Raw genomic sequence first — 26048 nt, 5'->3', positions numbered from 1 at the left:
CAGGAAACACTCCTTAAAAGGACATTAAGACTGTCATATTGGACCATTTGGGAATGGATTCCTAAGCATATCGGTCAAGATTCAGAAAGGAACGAGGTAACCCTGGAGATACCCCAAAGACAATATTTTTAAAGTTAAAGGCGACTGCGGATAAATGGTTAAGACCCCAAGAGAACAGCAAGGAACACATATTGGTGGTCATTTATCTGGAGCAGTTTCTTGATGCCTTACCAACACCCACCTAGAGGTGGCTATGTCAACAGCCACATCTCTCTGTGGATCAAGCTGTGGAGATGGCAATGTCCTTTGCTCGGGCCCAACCAAAGACACTAGCTTTTGAACCTGATAGGTCCTCACGGTATGCCACAGGATGCATGCAAAATGAGAAGAAAACCGTCAGGCCACCCTAGGAGCCTCTGAAAGGCAAACCCTCTAGAGGGGATGACGCTCCGTTCCAGGGACCCAAATGCTACGAGTGTGGGGAGTGTGGGTATCTAGCCAGGACCTGTCCGCCAAAAAAGTCAACGGAAGAACCGATGGATGTCAGTTGTATACCCAAAACCATCGTATATACAGAAGAAATGGGTTCTGGCTTCTACGTAAGTCTTACACTCAATGGAAAAAATGTGACAGCCTTACTGGATTCGGGTTGTAGGCAGTCCGTCGTACAGAGCACACTGGTGAAAGACTTTCAGATCTGCCCGGAGCAGTGCTTAATTTGTAAAATATTAGGTGCAGGTACTCACATTTTTTTAGGAGGCCACCCCCCCCTGCCCCGCCCTTTCCTCAGTGGCCCCACCCACTTCATGTATTAGCTCCACCCACACCCATAAGCCTCAACACATCAGAGCCGCCCCCTCACCTCTTGAGTTCCGCAAGAAGCTGAAACCCTGGCTCTTAACATAAGCACCTTGGGGGGCCTCACACCTACACACCTGTCCAAGCGCCTGGATACCCTCTTGAGTGATTAATACACTATGCAAATCAATATAACATAATATTATTATATGCGAACGAGGCTGCAGTGCGCCTGGTTCTGTGTATAACCGAAGGTTGAGTTGTGTGGGAAGATTGTTTGATGGATAAGTGACCGCCAACCTACCGCCAAGGACTCTTCAGCGGTGATGGAGGCTGGCGTGGCTGCCAGGATGTAAACACAAAACCTGTTGTGTACCTTTCTTGAAACACGCTAACAATTAGCAAATATTAAAGCCAAGATATTGCACCTATGCTTTTATTGATGAAATATTATTATTATTATTATTATTATTATTATGGAGATTTCTAAAGCGCCTGGTTACGCGCACCGGCGTGTCCCCGCGCTGTGGTGAGAGACAAGTGAACAGGACAGTAAGCCATTAATCTAGTGTAGAACAAAATAAATGGGTTTTAAGAGCTCTCCGAAACTTAGCCTCCGAAGGTTCCAGACGCAGTTCCATAGGGAGCCTGTTCCAGCTCTTAGCTGCAAGATGTCTAAAAGATCTACCTCCCATTCGCGCTTTCTTAATTTTGGGAACAGCTAGTAAGCCAACACCGGTGGATCGAAGTACCCAACTAGGTTTGTACGGTGTGATGAGGCCCAGCAAGGGGGCGGGTGCCTTGCCCCCAATAATGCGATGACATATGCATAGCGCCTTAAAAGCAATCCTCTCCCTGACAGGAAGCCAGTGGAGAGCCTTCAAGGCGGCTTTGGAGGCTGCTCTTTTAGGGAGCCTCAGTACCAGCCGTGCTGCGGCATTCTGTAACACCTGCAGGCGACTCAGAACTTTAACCGTGGTCCCCAGATAGAGAAGGTTGGCATAGTCTAGCCGTGAAGTCACCAGTGCGTGCACCAGCGTTCGTCTTGCACCAACCGGAAGCAAATCCAGAGTCTTCCGCAGGTTTTTGAGAACGCCAACACACGTCCCAACCACACGACCAATCTGGGGAGTGAATGAAAGGTCTGAGTCAAACATTACCCCAAGATTTTTAGCCTGCTGACAGGGTACAAGAGTGTTGTCTAGGCATGCCGGTCACCACGCCGATGACCACACAGACGGGTCGCCCCCCACCACGAGCACCTCAGTTTTGGCACCATTCTTATTAACTTCTATACTCAGTTTCTTAAAGATATTTTTTTTTAAGTGCTGAGTTGCGGTCTTAGTGATTACAAAAAGCTAGTGATTATGATTTTGTGTGTCAAGCCAGGTGTGAAGTCACGCCTAAGTGTTTATTTATTGAAATGGCCAGAATGTCAACTTAGGTTTTGCCTAATACGCACAAACTGTACTCCGTCCTTTTCACTTTCTTTTGCAAATGCATTGTGTATTTTTTTTATTTATTTTTTTATTACATTTTATTTTCCAAATTATACACACTTTTACTTATACAATTCAACATGTCTGTATACAGTACTTACTCAAATTATACATACATACAATACATAATCAAAAGAAAATATTAACCTTTTATCGGTTTTAATAAAAACAACACCACGTATTTAGTAATTACTCATTCTTACTTTTCACTTGTTTACTGGATCCCATATTTTTAAACCCAAGGCCTTTTTCCTCTTGCCCTTCCGGGCATAAATATTCTTTTCCAAATTATATACTGATAATAAATTGGCTAGCCAAGATTGCATTCCCGGGGGATTCTTATCAAGCCATGCCCTGGCTATAGTTATCCTGTACACTGCCATAGCTACAAACAAAAAATTCCGTGGTGTTTCCTCCCCATATGCACCAACCCCTAAAAGTATCCAAGATGGGGTGAGCACAATTTGTATTCCTAGTGATCTATGTAAAAACATCTCTATATCCCTCACTAATGTATGCAGTTGAGGGCAAGTGGCGAATATATGGACACTATCTGCCTCTAGGGAGTTACATCTAGGACAACAAATACCCGCAGTACCACCCCACTTTGCAATCCTTGCTGGCGTAAAATATAGAGAGAAAAGGGTTTTATAGTGTTGCGATTGCAAAGGGGATGAGCACAAAATTGTTCGTCCCAGTTCCAGAGATTCCTGAAACCAACCCTGGTCGCCACCCAGTTTCACAATCCACTTATTACTGTGTTTTTCCATATCATCATTCTTACTTTTTACAAGGATAGCATAAAAGGATCGTATTGTACAATCCCCTGACGTCTTTATTTTCTCTAAGATATCATTTCTGCTGAAGCCAGATGCTCCCCCCTGCTTGTTACCTAAAAAACTCCTAATTTGAAGATATTTAAAAAATGCCCTATTGCTTAAGCCGTATTTATATCTCATATCACTAAACTGCATCATTCCATCAGAATTAATAACATCACCGATCTGTGTGATCCCCCTTGACTCCCAGTCTGCCATTACTATATCTGAGAATACCTCTGGGGGAAACGATTTGTTTTTATACAACATAACATATCTGTTGTATCTACCTAATTTATATTTTTTCAAAAAGGCACTCCAAATATTCACTGCAGCAGCTATTGTTTTAAATGTTGTCCTTTTAAAATATCCAAGATCAACGCTATTTAACAAATAATTTCCCGCTTCTGCCCCAAGTATTGTTGCATATACCTCTGTAGAGAAGCTAGATACCCTTCTATCAAGATTTGCCCCTCCAATTAAACCCTGCATATATTGTAAGGCTACAGCCATGTAATACAGTCTAAAATCTGGTGCTCCCCACCCTCCCTTCTCTCTCGGGAGGGAGATAAACCTATACGCCCTACGTGTCTTCCCTTGTGCCCATATAAATCTATTCATCAATGCCTCTAGTGCATTAAACCAATTTGTTTCAAACATTAATGGGATAGACCTAAAAAGAAAAAGAAACTTAGGGAGTATCAACATCTTAATTATATTAGTACATCCGACTAGTGACAAATGTAGATTGTTTAATCTGTCCAAGTCTACTTTTACCTGAGCCATTAAGGGATCCATGTTGTTCTTGATTATATTTCCTAGATTCGCAGAGATCGCAATTCCCAAATATACTGCAGAATCAACCACCCTCTCATCATTGCAATCTACATACCTATTCTTTACAATTTGCGTTTTTACGGCGTTTAAACTATACCCCGATATCCAACCAAACTTTCTGGCTTCCAGCTCCACCTCCCTAATAGCCCCTACCGGGTTGGGTGTCATAATGGCCACATCATCTGCATACGCCAGAGATTTTATCGATCCACCTTTCATCCGCATTGCCGGTATCTTTGGATTCTGTTCTAATCGTCGGAGAAAAGGATCCAGATATAGCGCAAATAATAATGGGGAGGAGGGTCATCCCTGTCGGGTCCCCCTACTAATTTTAACCCAGTCTGAGTGCCCTCTGTCAACCCTGATCATAGCTTTTGGATCCTTATAAAGAGTTTGTATAGCCTTTATAAACCCATCCCCTATGCCACTCCATTTCATGATAGCCCATAGATAGCTCCAGGAGACCCTATCGAATGCTTTTTCAGCATCTAGGAATAGTGCTGCCATAGGGTCTCCTGAAGTACCTGCTGCATCGAACATAGTGATTACTTGCCTGACATGTTGCGTTGTACCCTTTCCTGGGATAAACCCATGCTGGAAGGGACTAACCAATCTCTCAATAACCCTTGACAATCTTTTAGCCAGTATTTTAGAAAACACCTTTACATCAGCATTCATTAAAGTGATGGGTCTATATGAACCTGGGGCCGTTGCAGGTTTACCCTTTTTGGCTATCACTATGATGTCTGCAGCCCCCCACGAGTCAGGTATTGACTCCCCCTTCTGGGCCAGTATCATAATATTAAACATGTCAGCTGCTAATACCGTCTGAAATACTTTAAAGAATTCCAGTGGGATTAGGTCCGGGCCCGCTGCCTTCCCGGAGGGTAGACTCCCAAGGGCCATGAAAAATTCTTCCAATTGGAATGTGGCTTCTAATTCCTCTTTATCCTGTGTCTCAATTTCAGGGGGAGAGACACTCCTCAGATATCTCTCTATCTCTTCCTCACCTCCTATGTTGTCAGAGGAGTAAAGATCGGCGTAAAACTGTCTGAAAACTTCCCTTACCTGCCCAGCCTCTGTAAATGAATTACCCTGTGGGTCAACGATTTGCTTGACATCCGAGTTTGCTGCCCTTTGTCTACTCCGTGCCGCTAGGATGTGCCCCACCCTTTCGCTAAACTCGTATGCCTTCTCCCTTTGAGTCAGATACCACCTTTTTAGCCATTCCTTCCAAGGCTTCTGCTCTTGTTACAGCAATCCTAAGCAGTAACTGGTCGAGTGGGGAGTTCTGCACTATAGCAGCTGCTAAGTCTGCTTCAAGTTTTAAAAGATTTTGTCGAGTTTCCTCAGCTCTTAGTTTCTCTTTTTTTTATTAAATAACACGAAGCTCAGTGTCTCCCCCCTTACCCCTGCTTTAAATGAGTCCCAAACAACTCCCGAGGGTGCTGTCCCTCTATTTATGTCCCAAAAGTCCTTTATCCATGTGTTCATATAATCCCGATATGCCTGGCCTTGTAATAATGCCCGTTCAAAGGTCCATGAAACCTCTCTTTTTAGACTCTGGCCTAGCATAAGTGTTACTACCAGTGGACTATGGTCTGAGACTAGTCGTGGATGTTTCTCAATTTTTGAATCAGTGATCAAGTTCTTAGAGATTAGAAAGTAGTCCAAACGAACCAGCACCTTGTGTGGGGCTGAGTAGAATGTACTACCGTCTAAGTATGGGTGCCACCTTATCCAGGGGTCCTCCAGGAAGTTATGAAACACCATATCTGAAAGTGCTCTATAGACCCTTTTTTTCCTCCCTATATATTGTCCCCCAGGTTGTACAAATGAGCTACTAAGATCATGTATATTGAGATCCCCGCAGCAAACAATGGGCTCGGGCCATTGAGCTAACTCAACATCCAAATACTGAAAAACATCTGGGTCATCCTCTGTTGACCCATAGATTGTGACCAACGTGAAGGTATCCCCTTTAAAAACTACTTCCAGTATAGCCCATCTCCCCCACTGATCTTCTTTCTTTCTTCGCACTGTTACATCCCTCTTTCTCCCTAAAACCGCCACTCCTCTGGTCTTAGTCCCTTGCTTAGAGTTCGCTAGTAGTGAAAAACCCAATTGTTCCAGTAAGTAGCCTTTAACACCCTCTATGTGAGTCTCCTGTAGGCATACTAAATCCAAGCGCAATGTTTTAAGGAATGCTGCTACTCTTTGCCTTTTATTTATTTCATTCAGCCCGCAAACATTTATCGTGGCAATTCTACACGTCATCTCGAAGCACCCCTTGTCCTTTCAAAAAACCTACAAAGTGTTTAAGAAAATTCCACTTTTGCTGACTCCATGCCATCTCCCTCTTGTACTGTATACATTCTGATTCTGCTGCATTGCTATTTTCATGTTGTATGACTTTTATCACATTTTCTCCACAAGTGTGAGTTACCAAAACAAAAACAATCCAAAATGTCCTTTTTCTCCCCCCATCTCCCACCCTGCCCCGCCCCCAACCACCCCCTTCCATCCCAGCGCCCCCCCTCCCCTGAACCCTCCCTTCCCCTTTACAGGCAAATAGGTCAGCCGACCTATGCGTGCCCGCCTTGAGTTGTGCTGTTCGCATCCCTCTCCTGCTTTTCTCTTTGATGTGTCGTTTACCCTCCCCTTCTTGTGCTTATATTCAAAAAGTTTGTGGAGTGAGCTCTATATAGCAAGAGTCTATACCTCCTCATGTTATCCGCCTTTCTGTTTCTTTGTCTCTTCTAAAAACTGCTGAGCTTTGATCTCTGAAGAGAACATCTGGGCCTTCCCCCTTACGATCACCTTAAGCCTTGCGGGAAAGAGGAGATACGCTTCACAGCCTAGGGCCTGAAATGGGGCAATCATCTGTCTAAGCCTCCACCTCCTCTCTATGGTGACGTGGCAGAAGTCAGGCCTGGCAAAAAAAGTAACACCTTCAAAAGTTCTTCTACTATCCGGTCTTGCCTTGCCAATTATCTCCTCTCTCAGTAAAAAGTTCCCTATATTTACCAAGATTGCCCTGGGTAAATTCCCCTGAGTCTCACCTCCTGTACCTCCCATACCTCGTGGCTTCCTTATTGTAAAAGGGAACCTGTGTGCCCTCTGTACTTCCCTGTCCCACTGCCACTGGGACTCTGGAAAGGCTCCTTTCAACAGATTAACTACAAATTGCCTGACATCCTGCCCTTCCGCCCCCTCTGCCACACCCAAGAGTCTAACATTATTTCGCCTCTGCCTGTTTTCAAAGTCTTCCATCTTCCAGCTCATGTCTTCTGTCAGTTTCTCTTGTTCAGTCTTGAAGGCCTGCCAATTCCCCACATTGTCCTCCAGTCTGCCCGTGCGTTCTTCTACTTCGGTGACTCTCACCTCTACTTCCTTATTTTTTTCTCAGTGAGCCCTGGATTTTTTTTGAGTCTTGTCTCGCTCTCCGACTCTCAGTTTTTGCCTCTGCTTGCATCTCCTTTAAGGTATCAAATAATGCTTTGAGAGAGTTTTGCTGGGGTCCAGTGTCCAGAGTAGGGCCCCCACCTCCTCCACTACCACTACCGCTGTCCTGGTAGACCTGGGATGTAGCTGAATAATCCCACAATAATTGACTGTCTTGATGGGGGGGGGGACTCTGAGGTGCGCCTCCTTATTTTAGAGAGTTTTTTTCTTTGTGTAGACGCTTTACCCGTAGTACTGGAACCAGAGTCTGTTGCCTCATCCTCAACTTCCTCTTCTTGGCTCTCAGAGGAGATTATCGATTCTGTGTCCTCGTTTACTGAGTAAAAGTCCTCGCCTTCTATGGAGCCCCTTTCTACCTTTTCTGTTAGTTGCTTATTCTTATTGCTCTCCCCCTGTTCATTATCATCTGCCATGGCTTCCACGCTACCCCAGGATTTGATTCTCTGTTGTTGGGCTGTTTTATTCCCTTCTTTCATCTCTGCCTCTACCAGCATCAAGGCCCCCAACATATCGGCGCTTCCCAGGGACCCCCCCGTGTCTATTTCCCTTGTCATTTTTACCAGCGTCATACCTACAGACTCCGCCATCCGCTTCACTGTGGAATCATTTGTCGTTGCCATTGACAGGTTTGGCTGTCTAAGCGCTCCAGCAGCATCCTCCATTGCTGCTTCTGTTACTTTGCTCTCATCGGCCAAGCTAGCTGCCCGACCCGCAGCTGCCGCCTCAGCGCTCTGGATTAGTTGCATGGCAACCGGGCTCCCAGCGGCGTCGATCTCCTCCGCTGCGTCCTCGCGGACGCTCTCCCCCGGTATCTGCGCCTCCAGCGAACCGCCCGGCTGTTCAGGAGCTGTCATGGAGAAAACCTATGTTAGGGTAGGCTGGCGCATCCCGCTGTCTTTGGGTTTATTTTTACACGCTCTGTCTTCTTTTGAGGTTTGTTCCACTGTAGTCGCATTTATCTTTCTCAAAGCTGTGTGATTCTCCGGTATCTTCTTTGGGAGCACCACAGCCTTACCGCGGACTTCTGTTTTCCTTTTCGGCGGCATAGTAGGAATAGCAGGTACCTTACAGATTGCCCCGAGGTCCTTCCCCGTCGGTGTCTCGGCCTTCCCCGCTCCTTTCATTTCCCTGTCTGCCACCTCTCTGGGCTTATCCTGTCGCGGCGGGGGTCTGGGAGGCATCACGATAGCTAGATCCTTTCCGCTTTTTAGTGCTTTAATCGCACTCACCAGGTTACAGATGCACGCTTTCACCCAGTTTACTGCTGCACTTCTAAATCGGAGCTGCAATCTGAGTTGGCAATGCTCTCTCATTCTTTTCACTCCACCTTGCCACCATAAAACTTCAGGGGGAGCCCGACGCCCTAACCTGTAGAGTCATTCTGGGCAGGAGAGGAAAGTGATGCGACTGCTCAGCTCAACCCCTCAGCGGCCATCTTGCCCCCGCATTGTGTATTTTTTAAAGGAACATAGCTGATAAGGTTTCAAAAAAATCAACGTCTGTGAGATTAACTTTTTTTCTATTGCCATGATTGGTCATTCTTCTGTTCTTGTGTCCAAATTACGCAGTTTGGTACTGATGCTATAGAGTTTTCCTCTACCATGTCTATAGATTGCCCACAGTGTAATCAATACCTTTTGAACCTGTTAACCATTGCAAACTTCAATTTTCACACATCATTCAGTAAATAGCTGTTTTTGCATATCAGGCAGAAGTGCAAATGTCGGTGCAAAATGGTACAGCAGGAGAGCAAAGTGTATGACTCCTGACCATGGCAAACAGAAGTGGGACACAGAGGTTGAGTAGCTTGATCAGGGTACTATCTTTTTGGAATGGGAAGCCAAGATTTGATTTTAGAACATTTTGTTCCAATAGCGTAGCCAGTGTGTCATAGGGCCTAGTGTAAAGCAGAAAATGCCCCTACCCACACCCCACTCCTAGCTGCTGTTTGGATTGTAAACAATAGCAGTAGGCCAACTGAATGAGCCTCAGTGCTACTGCACCTGCTGCATCAATGGAAACAACGTTCCTGGTTAATTCGAAACCAAGAAAGTAGTCCTAAGATCAGCCCCTGCAAGTAAAATCCTAAATAAATACTCTCATCCCTCCGTGTCACCACAACAGAATCATAGCTCTGTACGAGCTACTCGCTGAGGAGTCGCTGGACCTAGGAGGTAAGAGTGTGATTGAGAGGGTGGGCTGTGCCTGTGTGGAGCTTGTTCCAGAGTTTAACACTTCTCTCTGTGGGATGCACATTCCTGTGGTGGCCATGGTGGTGTGTTAATAATGCTCGTCATTGCAGCATGAATGACTGGCCGTGCACTCATGGCACTGTCCTGTGAAGCCCGGGTCCTGCAGCGCCCCCGTGTGCACAGAGTATAAGCGATAGTGAAAGGTAGACTGGAGTCCTCTGCACACAACATTTGCCAGCGCCGAGCACCATCTCTGACAGAGCACGCAGCACATTGTGCCTAAGGGCAAACTGCCCCTTCGGAGAACGACTGGAATGACTAGCTGGGGGTGGCGGTTAGAAACGCTGGGCTTGGACTGGTCTGTGTGCGCCTTTTTCCTTTTATAAAATTCAGAAACAGATCTTTTGAGGGAACACCAGGCTCTTGGAAGAGACAACTTCATTATTAGTTAAGATCTGGCAAGAGGACTTATTTTATCCCTTTTGCTCAAGAAAACACACCCCCCTAGCTCCCAAGCACTCTTTCCGTCCCTGCCTCTATGCAACATTTTTTCCTAATGCGTACACAAAATATGGCATTTGACTTTCTGCTAATCACAGTTGTTTATATTTCTACCCTAAATAAGCCCCAGCAGGAATCTGCACTTTTGTTAGAAAAGAAGTTTCAATGTGTCACCTTGGGAAAAACTGAAAATGTATTTAACATGGACCCTATTTTACAAAGAAGACTGATCATCATATTTTTTTTTGTTTTTAGGGTGTATCCATTTCTGGTACTTGTCTTAAATCTCTCACCTCCAACTGATCTGACATTTTACCCAGTGCTGCCAGAAGTTGTTAGGGGATTCCCAACTGTTCCCTCTGCCACTTCCTCCGCTTGCTCCATGTCCTCTCATCAAACTCAACTGTTCCTTCTCTTTTCCAGAGGATTCCTTCGTGGCCAGACCCGGGGGATTGGATGGGGAGAAGCAACCAGGTCTCACACTGCCAGGAGTGCCCCGGAAGTCGATTTGTGCCTGTTCCATCTGCATTGAGGCCTGCCCTGTCCCTGAAGAGTCTTGAAGCTGCCTCCAACCACAGCCCCCCTCACCGCTTCATTACTTGCTCTGTAGCTGACCGACTCCGATCGAGCCTCAAACAATGAACGAAGCTTCACCATGAAAAAGTCAGCACCTGCAACACTCCTCAGGCTTTGGAGCATACCCATGGCTCTCAATTCTTATAGACCCGGCCCTGAGAAATAGGTGCTTGTGCTTAGCACCTGAAAGCACCGGCACAAATTAAGCACTGGCATGGAGAAAAATACACTCATCTGCTCCGTTCATGGAGACATCAGAACCTATCCAATACCCGAAATTCCCATCAAGTTACCCAATAACAGTACTCTACTGGTCAGGGTAGGAGTATTGGACAACCTACCCGAACAACTCAGTTTGGACACAGACTATCGAGAATTCATCTTGTTGCTCAAATGCACACTGAGGGAGACTCCTACACCCCCTTGTACGCTGCTCTGGTCATTTCAGTATGCTCAATTCAAAGACCCCACCTGCCAGAATGCCTGGCAACAAGCGCAAAACCCAGTGATACCGTCCTCAATCCCCTCATTCATCCTCAAAAACAATTTAATATACAGGATAGGAAAACAACACGATCCCCCACAGTTAGTGGTTCTCAAGAGATTTCGCTATCAAATATTATTTTTTGCCCAGTCACACATTCTAGCAGGTCACAGTGTGCCTGAAACAACAACCCAGACTGTGTTGAGATATTTTTTATTGGCCAGGGATATTCGCCAATGTACATAAATACTGCAGGGAGTGTGAAATATGTCAGAAGAAGGACCCCAAAAAACCCCTTACATCCTCTACCAATCATTGATAACCCCTTTGAGAGGATAAGTATGGATTTACTGGGTCCTCTCCCAAAATCGAAAAAATTATATATCTATATACTGGTTATTGTGGATTACGCAACTCGATACCCAGAAGCATTTCCCCTACGAACACCAAGCACGAAAAAAACATCAGTGAAAAGTTACTAGAACTGTTTGAGGGTAGCATTTCCCACAGAGATTTTGACAGACCAGGGTACCCCCTTTGTTTCTTGTTTAATGAAACAAGTCTATAAAACCTTGAAAATTACCCAAATAAGAACATCGGCTTATTGCCCTCAGACAGAGGGTCTGTGCAAGCGATATAATGCCACCTTCAATCTAACCATGAAGAAAATGCTAACCACCGAAGGTAAAGAATGGGACATGTTGTTGCCACTGGGAACAAGAGAAACAAGAAGACACACAACACCCTCTAGAATACACCCAAAGCCTAAGAAACCGCATACAGAAATGGAGAGATTTTGCTCATGACAACCTAGAAAAAGCTCAAAGAAGCTAGCAGATGTCTTGCAATAAAGGAAAGAGGTGACAGCAGTTACAAGTCCATGACTAGGTGTTCCTACTCCTACCTTCCTCTATACGCCAAAAAAGGGCAGAATTGAAGGGACCATATGTAGTTGTTGAAAGGATAGGCCTCACTACTTACCGGTTACGCCTTTCCTCAACCAAAACCCAGATATACCACATAAATCTACTAAAGAAATTGTTGGGACCCCTCCCCAAAGACACTTATTACGTTTTGTCTGACTAAAAACCCATTCCTTCAATATTGACTCAATTGCTCATAAACGAACATCTAACAGAGGAACAAAAAGAGTCTCTTCAGACCCTCTTAGAGTCCTTCTCCTCCATCTTTTCCGACCTCCCGGGAAAAACAACAATCGTCGAGCATGCCATTGTTGCCCCACCAAATGAAGTAATAAAACAACGCCCCTACAGAATACCATGCGCTAGGCGGGACGCGGTTCCTGCCGCAATAGAGAGCATGTTACAACTAGCAGTCATAAAACCTTCCAGCAGTAACTGGTCCTCCCCCAATGTCATAGTTCTGAAACCGGATGGTTCCATCCGTTTTTCTATAGACTTCCGATCAATCAATGCCATCTCGAAATTTGAACTCGTCACCACGCCACGGCCCCGGAGGGACTTTGCTCTTCCAGGTGCATGGGCGTCTACGGGGCTTTTGGAAAGGGGCTGAGTAAGAGAGGGACGGGCGGAGAGGCAGAGGGGTGAAAGGGACCCAGGGTAAAGGAAATAAGTGAGACGGAAAAGAAAGACAAAAGCAGAAATCATCGACTACTCTTTTTCTTTTGGTTACTCCAACCTCTAGCCCCTCCCTTCACATTTATGCATAGCTATTATTTATTCCTCACATCCTCCCTTGACTAAACCATGAAGCAAAAACACTTACCTGAGCCTTTTCCTTCTGTCCAAGGGATGACAGCGGCCTAGGCTCACCTAAGGGACTGAAGTGGAAGACCCTGTGGGAAAGAAGAATACAAAAGAGACAATCAATCATTGTGATTTCCTGCAATACTAATAAAAAGTGCATACCAAGAAATTATTCAATGCAGTGAGCGCCTTCTCAGCCGACTCTTCTACAATGGGGAGCTACAAACTCTCCCTCGAGGGAATGGGAGTAAGAGACAACCACACACACACACACACACACACACACACACACACACACACACACACACAGGAAAGCATCGTAGGAAAACGCCTGATACAGTTTTTATATGCTGGCATATGTACATTGTTTTAGAAAGATGGTGGAACTATTTATTTTGTTCAATGTGCTTATACTGCTAATTACTTCTATCACCTCTTTCCTCACCGGTAGAACCCAGAGAGTCCGCCTCCCCCTTTCCGATCCAAAGCCACCACGATCACCTGCGGTGTACCCCAAGTATCATCCCTCAGCCCTACCCTTTTCAATATCTACATGGCACCGCTCGCCAACATCATCCGAGCACACCACCTGAACATCATCTTGTACACCGACGATACCCAGCGGATCCACTCCCTCACCAATGACCTGGCCACCACCAAATCCAACCTCCAAAAGGGAATGAAGGCTGTTGCAGACTAGATGAAGACTAGCCGGCTGAAACTGAACTCGGACAAGACGGGAGGTCCTCATCCTCAGATCCACCCGCTGCGCATGGGACGACTCCTGGTGGCCGGCTATGCTGGGAGCTGCCCTGATACCCACCAACATCACATGCAACCTGGGGTTCATTGTGGACTCCACGCTCTCTATGGCCCAGCAAGGTAATGCTGTTTCCTCTTCCTGCTTCAACACCCTCCGCATGCTCTGAAAGATCTACAGATGGATCCCCACCAAAATCAGAAGGACGGTCACCCAAGCAATCGTCAGCAGCAAGCTGGACTACGGCAACGCCCTCTACGCAGGAACCACGGCCACACTCCAGAAGAGACTCCATTGCCTACAAAACGCCTCTGCACGCCTCATCATCGGACTAACTCGCAACAGCCACATCACCGCCCACCTGAGAAACCTGCACTAGCTCCCAGTCAACAAGAGGATCACCTTCAAGCTCCTTACCCACTGTGCAACAGCACTCTGCAGCACCACTGTACAGCAGCACTCTGCAGCACCATTGTACAGCAGCACTCTGCAGCACCACTCTGCAGCACCACTCTACAGTACTCCTTTACAGCACCAATCTAAACCACCACTCTGCAGCACCACTGGGTGTGGTTGTGTGTGGGTATGGTTGTGTGAGGTAGTGTGTGTGGTTGTGTGTGAGTGTGTGTGTGGTTGTGTGTGGTTGGGTGTGTGTGGTTGTGGGTGTGATTGTGTGTGGTTGTGTGTTTGTGTGGCTGTGTGTGGGTATGAGGGTGTGTGTGTTGAATGTTTATGTGTTGGTTGTGACGAAAGGCTAGGCAGCGAAGGGGGTTCGAACAGAGGAGGAGGGCTGCGTGGGAGGGGTGGAGGAGCATGCTGTAAGGCTTACTGAGCCATGAAAGAAAGGAACAAGCTACTTAATGACCCATGACTGAGGAGACAGATGGCGGCTGCAGCGTGTGCACGCTCGCGTGAACTCAAGGCTGTAGCCAGCCTGTACCATTTTCAAAACTCACTTACTAAAGTATCTCCGAGCAGCGCATACGCGCTGACTCAGCGAGACCTAAAAACATACTGACATTTTTAATTGTATTATTCCAGTTTGTACCCAGCCATATGCAAATCAATCTTGACCCTGCACCCAATGGGAACAGTCCAGCCCGAACTGCCAGGCCAGGCCCTCCCTGAACTGGAAACAAGCATCCTAGGAACGGTTTCGGGCTTTCAGCCCTCATCAGCCAGGACAGCTGGACTCCAGTGGCATGGATAGTGTGGGACCCACATCTGGGCATACCTGGCCCACACGAGGTGACAAATGCAAAACAAGCCTTGGCATAGCCAATAGGTCTCACTTTTGGGACCTTATAGGCATTTAGTTATGCAGCACAATATCCTTGGTGCAACAACATTAAGATCCCAAAGGCGAGACCTATTGGCTATGCCAATGCTTGTTAATGTATGTTGAATATCTAATTAACTGTAGTACAATGTAAACAAGCATTGGTAAATGCATTAGGTTACTCCTATCTGATTAGTAATTAAAAAAAAAAGTTTTAACTTGGTGAGCTGTTCTGCAATATAATTTAAAGGAACTTTGAAAAAGCGTTATGACTTGTTTGAGAAAGGCAAATAATGAAAGGTAACGTGTGCAGTTCTATGCAGGGAAGAAGACTAGTTATCAGCGGTGTAAGTTACAAAGAAGAGAACACGAGCAGAAGAATGTGAAACTGCTAAGTGTCTGTATGTCTTGTGTGACGTCATTCATTTCTGGCAGGCTTCACTTTCCCAGATCATTGAGAGTGCACTATGGCGCTGCGGGGACTGTACGGATCCGATTTGAATGCACTTTCTTTTCTTAAGTCACAAATGTATGAAACAGTTCAGAGTCTGGAAACCACTGCAGCCCCTGCCCTGAATGTTTACCCTCAGTGTTCTGAATATGCACCCATGCTGGTGAGTCACCCTAGATGCATCAGATAAAAAAGCAACGACCATGGCTTCGTTGTTTAGAATATTTAAAATGATTCACTTCTGAAATGATGAGACTGTGAAAGAACTATAAGGAGTCTCTTTGAATTGACATACATAGTGAAGGGTGCTCCTGCTAGAGAGATCCGTCCCACTTAAAGCCCTGCGTATGACGATATGAAAGAACCTTGTGAACAGATACAAATACTATTCCTCTGTAGAAAGTGCGCATGTTTACCTGCTAATAACCACAAAGCATCATTTCTGAAATGATGAGACTGTGAAAGAACTATAAGGAGTCTCTTTGAATTGACATAAAGAGTGAAGGGGGGTCCTGCTAGATAGAGCCCCGTCCCACTTAAAGCCCCACGTATGACAATATGAAAGAAGCCTGTGAACAGATACAAATACTATTCCTCTGTAGAAAGTACGCATGTTTACCTGCTAATAAACACAAAGCATCACTTCTGAAATGATGAGACTGTGAAAGAACTATAAGGAGTGTCTTTGAATTGACATACATAGTGAAGGGTGGTACTGCTAGATAGAGACTCGTCCCACTTAAAGCCCGAGTGTGACAATATGAAAGAACCTTGTGAACAGATACAAATACTATTCCTCTGTAGAAAGTGCGCATGTTTACCTGCAAATAACCACAAAGCATCATTTCTGAAATGATGAGACTGTGAAAGAACTATAAGGAGTCTCTTTGAATTGACACATAGTGAAGGGTGGTCCTGCTAGATAGAGACTCGTCCCACTTAAAGCCCCGCGTATGACAATATGAAAGAAGCCTGTGAACAGAAACAAATACTATTCCTCTGGTGAAAGTACGCATGTTTACCTGCTAATAAACACAAAGCATAATTTCTGAAATGATGAGACTGTGAAAGAACTATAAGGAGTTTCTTTGAATTGACATAAAGAGTGAAGGGGGGTCCTGCTAGAGAGAGACCCGTCCCACTTAAAGCCCTGCGTATGACAATATGAAAGAAGCCTGTGCACAGATACAAATACTATTCCTCTGTAGAAAGTACGCATGTTTACCTGCTAATAAACACAAAGCATCATTTCTGAAATGATGAGACTGTGAAAGAACTATAAGGAGTCTCTTTGAATTGACATACATAGTGAAAGGTGGTCCTGCTAGAGAGAGATCCATCCCACTTAAAGCCCTGCGTAGGACAATATGAAAGAAGCCTGTGAACAGATACAAATACTATTCCTCTGTAGAAAGTGCGCATGTTTACCTGCTAATAAACACAAAGCATCATTTCTGAAATGATGAGACTGTGAAAGAACTATAAGGAGTCTCTTTGAATTGACATACATAGTGAAGGGTGGTCCTGCTAGAGAGAGATCCGTCCCACTTAAAGCCCTGCGTAGGACAATATGAAAGAAGCCTGTGAACAGACACAAATACTATTCCTCTGTAGAAAGTACGCATGTTTACCTGCTAATAAACACAAAGCATCATTTCTGAAATGATGAGACTGTGAAAGGACTATAAGGAGTCTCTTTGAATTGACATAAAGAGTGAAGGGTGGTCCTGCTAGATAGAGACCCGGCCCACTTAAAGCCCGAGTGTGACAATATGAAAGAAGCCTGTGAACAGATACAAATACTATTCCTCTGTAGAAAGTGCGCATGTTTACATGCTAATAAACACAAAGCATCATTTCTTCACGGTGTTTACATCAAATGAAATGAATGCTTGCCCTGAATCTCGGCTTTAAACCCATCGACTTGTAAACTTGTGACGCACACTGTGGCTGCAGAGCATCCTTTCTGCCACCAGGCTGAGCTCACGGCCACAAATGCTGCAATCCTATTATTAATAACCCTCCTGCCCAGAGGCTCCGTGCGGCCTCTGTTGTCTCGTGCGTGTGTCTCGAGCGCTCTCTGCTTTGAATCAAACCTTTGCCTCCTCTGATGTCACTGCCTTCAGTCTCCCTGAAGCAGCCACAGGCTGTTGTTGTTATTTGGAGTTAAGCGCAGCTGATTCAGGGCTGACACCCTCTACCCTGGAGGGCAGTTAAACTATTCATTCTTTCCCCCACCTCGCCATGCAATGCAGGTTTATTGCGCCCAAACCGCAGCGGCTTTGAGGAGCTCGGATCATCCAGAGGCCCCCCCACAGACGACCTTGGGGTGCCCTTTGCTTACCGTGGGACGTACAGTATTAGTGTGGAAACCCCCACAGAAAAACCTGCAACGAGACACAAAACCCACCCGAGAAATGTGCCCATGCCTGACGACGTCATTACATTGGTACTATTTACAAGATTTATTTAAAAAGAAGGCGGCGGAGGACCACTTCCCTAAGAGCAGGCTACGACAGGTATAAATACAACCACAGCAATGCAGCTGAATGAATGAATGAATGAATGAACCTGCCGTCACTGACCCGGAAGAGGAAAGTCCATTTTGCCTTTCACCAGCGGAAAAACACAAATTATTAACACTACCAGAATGTTAGCCCCATAACTCCCAGTGCATTATGGTATATGCAGTTCACTGTAATCTTTCATGACATGTGACACTCACCAACAGGGAATAGTCCACTTGGTCTGTGGGTGCCTAATTTTCAACTTTCACTAGCTCCATTTTAGCAACGAGTGCACCCCCATGTTTTGTCCACTGCATTGAACCCACAGCTTCCAGAGGCTCTTGACAAAAAGAGCTCAAAGCTGCAGGTTAGTCAAACCGCAACTGGCAAGAGCTACAAATTCTATGTCCATGGGTTCTTGCTTCACTCAATGTGTACACATTCTATGTCCATGGGTTCTTGCTTCACTCCATGTGTACACATTCTATGTACATGGGTTCTTGCTTCACTCCATATGTACATGGGTTCTTGCTTCACTCCATGTGTATCAATGTGTACACATTCTATGTCCATGGGTTCTTGCTTCACTCCATGTGTACACATTCTATGTACATGGGTTCTTGCTTCAATCCATGTGTACACATTCTATGTCCATGGGCTCTTGCTTCACTCCATGTGTACACATTCTATGTCCATGGGCTCTTGCTTCACTCCATGTGTACACATTCTATGTACATGGGTTCTTGCTTCACTCCATGTGTATCAATGTGAACACAATCTATGTCCATGGGTTCTTGATGCACTCCATGTGTACACATTCTATGTACATGGGTTCTTGCTTCACTCCATGTGTACACATTCTATGTCCATGGGTTCTTGCTTCACTCCATGTGTACACATTCTATGTACATGGGTTCTTGCTTCAGTCCATGTGTACACATTCTATGTCCATGGGTTCTTGCTTCACTCCATGTGTACACATTCTATGTCCATAGGTTCTTGCTTCACTCCATGTGTACACATTCTATGTCCATGGGTTCTTGCTTCATTCCATGTGTACACATTCTATGTCCATGGGTTCTTGCTTCACTCCATGTGTACACATTCCATGTCCATGGGTTCTTGCTTCAGTCCATGTGTACACATTCTATGTCCATGGGTTCTTGCTTCACTCCATGTGTACACATTCTATGTCCATGGGCTCTTGCTTCACTCAATGTGTACACATTCTATGTCCATGGGTTATTGCTTCACTCCATGTGTACACATTCTATGTCCATGGGTTCTTGCTTCACTCCATGTGTACACATTCTATGTACATGGGTTCTTGCTTCACTCCATGTGTATCAATGTGTACACATTCTATGTCCATGGGCTCTTGCTTCACTCGCTTCACTCAATGTGTACACATTCTATGTCCATGGGTTCTTGCTTCACTCTATGTGTACACATTCTATGTCCCTGGGTTTTTCCTTCACTCCATGTGTACACATTCTATGTCCCTGGGTTCTTGCTTCACTCCATGTGTACACATTCTATGTCCATGGGTTCTTGCTTCACTCCATGTGTACACATTCTATGTCCATGGGTTCTTGCTTCACTCCATGTGTACACATTCTATGTCCATGGGTTCTTGCTTCACTCCATGTCTCCTACGTCCATAGGTTCTTGCTTCACTCCATGTGTACACATTCTATGTCCATGGGTTCTTGCTTCACTCCATGTGTACACATTCTATGTACATGGGTTCTTGCTTCACTCCATGTGTATCAATGTGTACACATTCTATGTCCATGGGCTCTTGCTTCACTCGCTTCATTCAATGTGTACACATTCTATGTCCATGGGTTCTTGCTTCACTCCATGTGTACACATTCTATGTCCCTGGGTTCTTCCTTCACTCCATGTGTACACATTCTATGTCCATGGGTTCTTGCTTCACTCCATGTGTACACATTCTATGTCCATGGGTTCTTGCTTCACTCCATGTGTACACATTCTATGTCCATGGGTTCTTGCTTCACTCCATGTCTCCTACGTCCATAGGTTCTTGCTTCACTCCATGTGTACACATTCTATGTCCATGGGTTCTTGCTTCACTCCATGTGTACACATTCTATGTCCATGGGCTCTTGCTTCACTCCATGTGTACACAGTCTATGTCCATGGATTCTTGCTTCACTCCATGTGTACACATTCTATGTCCATGGGTTCTTGCTTCACTCCATGTGTACACATTCTATGTCCATGGGTTATTGCTTCACTCCATGTGTACACATTCTATGTCCATGGGTTCTTGCTTCACTCCATGTGTACACATTCTATGTCCATGGGCTCTTGCTTCACTCCATGTGTACACATTCTATGTCCATGGGTTCTTGCTTCACTCCATGTTTACACATTCTATGTCCATGGGTTCTTGCTTCACTCCATGTGTACACATTCTATGTCCATGTGTTCTTGCTTCACTCCATGTGTACACATTCTATGTCCATGGGTTCTTGCTTCACTCCATGTGTACACATTCTATGTCCATGTGTTCTTGCTTCACTCCATGTGTACACATTCTATGTCCATGGGTTCTTGCTTCACTCCATGTGTACACATTCTATGTCCATGGGCTCTTGCTTCACTCCATGTGTACACATTCTATGTCCATGGGTTCTTGCTTCACTCCATGTGTACACATTCTATGTCCATGGGTTCTTGCTTCACTCCATGTGTACACATTCTATGTCCATGGGTTCTTGCTTCACTCCATGTGTACACATTCTATGTCCATATGTTCTTGCTTCACTCCATGTGTAAACATTCTATGTCCATGGGTTCTTGCTTCACTCCATGTGTACACATTCTATGTACATGGGTTCTTGCTTCACTCTATGTGTACACATTCTATGTCCATGGGTTCTTGCTTCACTCCATGTGTACACATTCTATGTCCATGGGTTCTTGCTTCACTCCATGTGTACACATTCTATGTCCATGGGTTCTTGCTTCACTCAATGTGTACACATTCTATGTCCATGGGTTCTTGCTTCACTCCATGTGTATACATTCTATGTCCATGGGTTCTTGCTTCACTCCATGTGTACTATCACCCGCTTCTAAGTGACCTGGTCTCCAGCTCTACCAAGGCTTACAGAACCATCCCCACATCCCTGGGCAAAGAGGTAACCCCAGAAGAACGTTTATATCCCGGGGGACAGTCTCAAAGTCCATGTTCATCCAATACAGCTATCACACACATTGCTGCCAAGTTTTCAGATTGCAATGTGTGACATTTTCAAAATTTCATTGTAATTATGAGTGACACTTTATCATGAGCAAAATCATGAGGAAAACTTATAAAAATCAGAAATTACACTCAATTGAGTAATGGGAACCTGTAAAAAGATCTTAAAACTACTACAAAGCACCAGAAATGGAAGGGCACTACCCAGAGACAGACTGCGTGACTGCAGTTCTCAGTAACGTAAGGCAAGCAGGCACTGCAGCTGCTCAGAAGATCTAATTGATTTGAACATTCATGACAGCATGGTAGCCTAAAAACAAAGTTCATAGCAAGTGCAATTTGGAGATTATACCATAAATCAGGCCTCTCCGAGACCGGCCAAACTGAATGACAAACTAACTTTGGTTTTCTTTTCTGTTCGAGGACTGACTAAAGAACACGCTGAACATTTAACACAGCAGACACCATCCCAAATGCAAACATTTAACACAGCAGACACCATCCCAATGCATACATTTAACGCAGCAGACACCATCCCACATGCATACATTTGACACAGCAGACACCATGCCACATGCATACATTTAACACAGCAGACGCCATCCCACATGCATACATTTAACACAGCAGACACCATCTTACATGCATACATTTAACACAGCGGACACCATCCCACATGCATACATTTAACGCAGCAGACACCATCCCACAGGCATACATTTAACACAGCAGACACCATCTCACATGCATACATTTAACACAGCAGACACCATCTCACATGCATACATTTGACACAGCAGACACCACCCCACAGGCATACATTTAACACAGCAGACACCATCCCACATGTATACATTTGACAGAGCAGACACCATCCCACATGCATACATTTGACACAGCAGACACCATCCCACATGCATACATTTGACACAGCAGACACCATCCCACATGCATACATTTGACACAGCAGACACCATTCCACATGCATACATTTGACACAGCAGACACCATCCCACATGCATACATTTGACACAGCAGACACCATCCCACATGCATACATTTGACACAGCAGACACCATCCCACATGCATACATTTGACACAGCAGACACCATCCCACATGCATACATTTGACACAGCAGACACCATCCCACATGCATAGCTTTGACACAGCAGACACCATCCCACATGCATACATTTGGCACAGCAGACACCACCCCAAATGCATACATTTAACCCAGCAGACACCATCCCACATGCATACATTTGACACAGCAGACACCATCCCACATGCATACATTTGACACAGCAGACACCATCCCACATGCATACATTTGACACAGCGGACACCATCCCACATGCATACATTTGACACAGCAGACACCATCCCACATGCATACATTTGACACAGCAGACACCATCCCACATGCATACATTTGACACAGCAGACACCATCCCACATGCATACATTTCACACAGCAGACACCATCCCAATGCATACATTTGACACAGCAGACACCATCCCACATGCATACATTTGACACAGCAGACACCACCCCAAATGCATACATTTGACACATGCATAGATTTGACACAGCAGACACCATCCCACATGCATACATTTAACACATCAGACACCATCCCAATGCATACATTTGACACAGCAGACACCATCCCACATGCATACATTTGACACAGCAGACACCACCCCAAATGCATACATTCAGCATTAGGATCCCTCGCGCTAGGCTCAGGGGCTTTTTGTGGCAAATATATCTTGTCACCTCTAGTGATCTATGTGAACAGGAAAGGCAGAGCTTTGCTCTTAAAATAGAAAATGCAGAAGAGAGATAATAAAACATAAAGTGTCCAAGTGTCCGTCTCTCTGTCCAGACCCCTGGATCATTCTAGAGCCAGGTATCTTTGTTCTTTCTAGCAGTCATTGTTTCTTAGTGTTCGAGATAAAATACCCTGAGAATTTCTTAACAATGTTGACTTAGATATAAATAAATAAATAAATACTCTTCATTAAACGTGTGGACCCGCGGGGTCAGAGGCCTCCCTCCCCTCTGCTCGTGCTCCGGTCCGTGGGGGCTGCAGGGCCCGGGGGGGATCCAGGGGGCACCGGCCGCCTGTGAGGAGTGGGGTCCGGTGTGTTATTCCAGACTGTGTTGAGATATTTTTTATTGGCCAGGGATATTCGCCAATGTACATAAATACTGCAGGGAGTGTGAAATATGTCAGAAGAAGGACCCCAAAAAACCCCTTACATCCTCTACCAATCATTGATAACCCCTTTGAGAGGATAAGTATGGATTTACTGGGTCCTCTCCCAAAATCGAAAAAATTATATATCTATATACTGGTTATTGTGGATTACGCAACTCGATACCCAGAAGCATTTCCCCTACGAACACCAAGCACGAAAAAAACATCAGTGAAAAGTTACTAGAACTGTTTTCGAGGGTAGGATTTCCCACAGAGATTTTGACAGACCAGGGTTCCCCCTTTGTTTCTTGTTTAATGAAACAAGTCTATAAAACCTTGAAAATTACCCAAATAAGAACATCGGCTTATTGCCCTCAGACAGAGGGTCTGTGCAAGCGATATAATGCCACCTTCAATCTAACCATGAAGAAAATGCTAACCACCGAAGGTAAAGAATGGGACATGTTGTTGCCACTGGGAACAAGAGAAACAAGAAGACACACAACACCCTCTAGAATACACCCAAAGCCTAAGAAACCGCATACAGAAACGGCGAGATTTTGCTCATGACAACCTAGAAAAAGCTCAAAGAAGCTAGCAGATGTCTTGCAATAAAGGAAAGAGGTGACAGCAGTTACAAGTCCATGACTAGGTGTTCCTACTCCTACCTTCCTCTATACGCCAAAAAAGGGCAGAATTGAAGGGACCATATGTAGTTGTTGAAAGGATAGGCCTCACTACTTACCGGTTACGCCTTTCCTCAACCAAAACCCAGATATACCACATAAATCTACTAAAGAAATTGTTGGGACCCCTCCCCAAAGACACCCATTACAATTTTGTCTGACTAAAAACCCATTCCTTCAACATTGACTCAATTGCTCATAAACGAACATCTAACAGAGGAACAAAAAGTGTCTCTTCAGACCCTCTTAGAGTCCTTCTCCTCCATCTTTTCCGACCTCCCGGGAAAAACAACAATCGTCGAGCATGCCATTGTTACCCCACCAAATGAAGTAATAAAACAACGCCCCTACAGAATACCATGCGCTAGGCGGGACGCGGTTCCTGCCGCAATAGAGAGCATGTTACAACTAGGAGTCATAAAACCTTCCAGCAGTAACTGGTCCTCCCCCAATGTCATAGTTCTGAAACCGGATGGTTCCATCCGTTTTTCTATAGACTTCCGATCAATCAATGCCATCTCGAAATTTGAACTCGTCACCACGCCACGGCCCCGGAGGGACTTTGCTCTTCCAGGTGCATGGGCGTCTACGGGGCTTTTGGAAAGAGGCTGAGTCAGAGAGGGACGGGCGGAGAGGCAGAGGGGTGAAAGGGACCCAGGGTAAAGGAAATAAGTGAGACGGAAAAGAAAGACAAAAGCAGAAATCATCGACTACTCTTTTTCTTTTGGTTACTCCAACCTCTAGCCCCTCCCTTCACATTTATGCATAGCTATTATTTATTCCTCACATCCTCCCTTGACTAAATCATAAAGCAAAAACACTTACCTGAGCCTTTTCCTTCTGTCCAAGGGATGACAGCGGCCTAGGCTCACCTAAGGGACTGAAGTGGAAGACCCTGTGGGAAAGAAGAATACAAAAGAGACAATCAATCATTGTGATTTCCTGCAATACTAATAAAAAGTGTATACCAAGAAATTATTCAATGCAGTGAGCTCCTTCTCAGCCGACTCTTCTACAATGGGGAGCTACAAACTCTCCCTCCAGGGAATGGGAGTAAGAGACAACCACACACACACACACACACACACACACACACACACACACACACACACACACACAGGAAAGCATCGTAGGAAAACGCCCGATACAGTTTTTATATGCTGGCATATGTACATTGTTTTAGAAAGATGGTGGAACTATTTATTTTGTTCAATGTGCTTATACTGCTAATTACTTCTATCACCTCTTTCCTCACCGGTAGAACCCAGAGAGTCCGCCTCCCCCTTTCCGATCCAAAGCCACCACGATCACCTGCGGTGTACCCCAAGTACCATCCCTCAGCCCTACCCTTTTCAATATCTACATGGCACCGCTCGCCAACATCATCGAGCACACCACCTGAACATCATCTTGTACACCGACGATACCCAGCGGATCCACTACCTCACCAAGGACCTGGCCACCACCAAATCCAACCTCCAAAAGGGAATGAAGGCTGTTGCAGACTAGATGAAGACTAGCCGGCTGAAACTGAACTCGGACAAGACGGGAGGTCCTCATCCTCAGATCCACCCGCTGCGCATGGGACGACTCCTGGTGGCCGGCTATGCTGGGAGCTGCCCTGATACCCACCAACATCACATGCAACCTGGGGTTCATTGTGGACTCCACGCTCTCTATGGCCCAGCAAGGTAATGCTGTTTCCTCTTCCTGCTTCAACACCCTCCGCATGCTCTGAAAGATCTACAGATGGATCCCCACCAAAATCAGAAGGACGGTCACCCAAGCAATCGTCAGCAGCAAGCTGGACTACGGCAACGCCCTCTACGCAGGAACCACGGCCACACTCCAGAAGAGACTCCATTGCCTACAAAACGCCTCTGCACGCCTCATCATCGGACTAACTCGCAACAGCCACATCACCGCCCACCTGAGAAACCTGCACTGGCTCCCAGTCAACAAGAGGATCACCTTCAAGCTCCTTACCCACAGCAGCACTCTGCAGCACCACTGTACAGCAGCACTCT

At 45.5% G+C, this 26048-nt stretch overlaps 1 long non-coding RNA gene across 1 annotated transcript in view; it reads right to left on the bottom strand.

Moving 5' to 3' along the window:
* The window catches only part of LOC144805861 (uncharacterized), a 47312-nt gene extending 22395 nt beyond the window's left edge, over positions 1 to 24917 (bottom strand). Inside the window, exons 1-2 of the long non-coding RNA XR_013605617.1 lie at positions 24847 to 24917; positions 12917 to 12986 (exon numbers count right to left, since the gene is read on the bottom strand). This is a non-coding gene — a long non-coding RNA (uncharacterized LOC144805861). The remainder of the gene's footprint in view (positions 1 to 12916; positions 12987 to 24846) is intronic.
* Positions 24918 to 26048: the final 1131 nt, after the last annotated feature.

This window comes from Lissotriton helveticus (assembly GCF_964261635.1).
Source record: "Lissotriton helveticus chromosome 1_1 unlocalized genomic scaffold, aLisHel1.1 SUPER_1_unloc_3, whole genome shotgun sequence".
NCBI classification, from domain to species: domain Eukaryota; kingdom Metazoa; phylum Chordata; class Amphibia; order Caudata; family Salamandridae; genus Lissotriton; species Lissotriton helveticus.
Note: the sequence above shows the minus strand (reverse complement) of the source record. Positions and strands in the feature narration are given on the sequence as shown.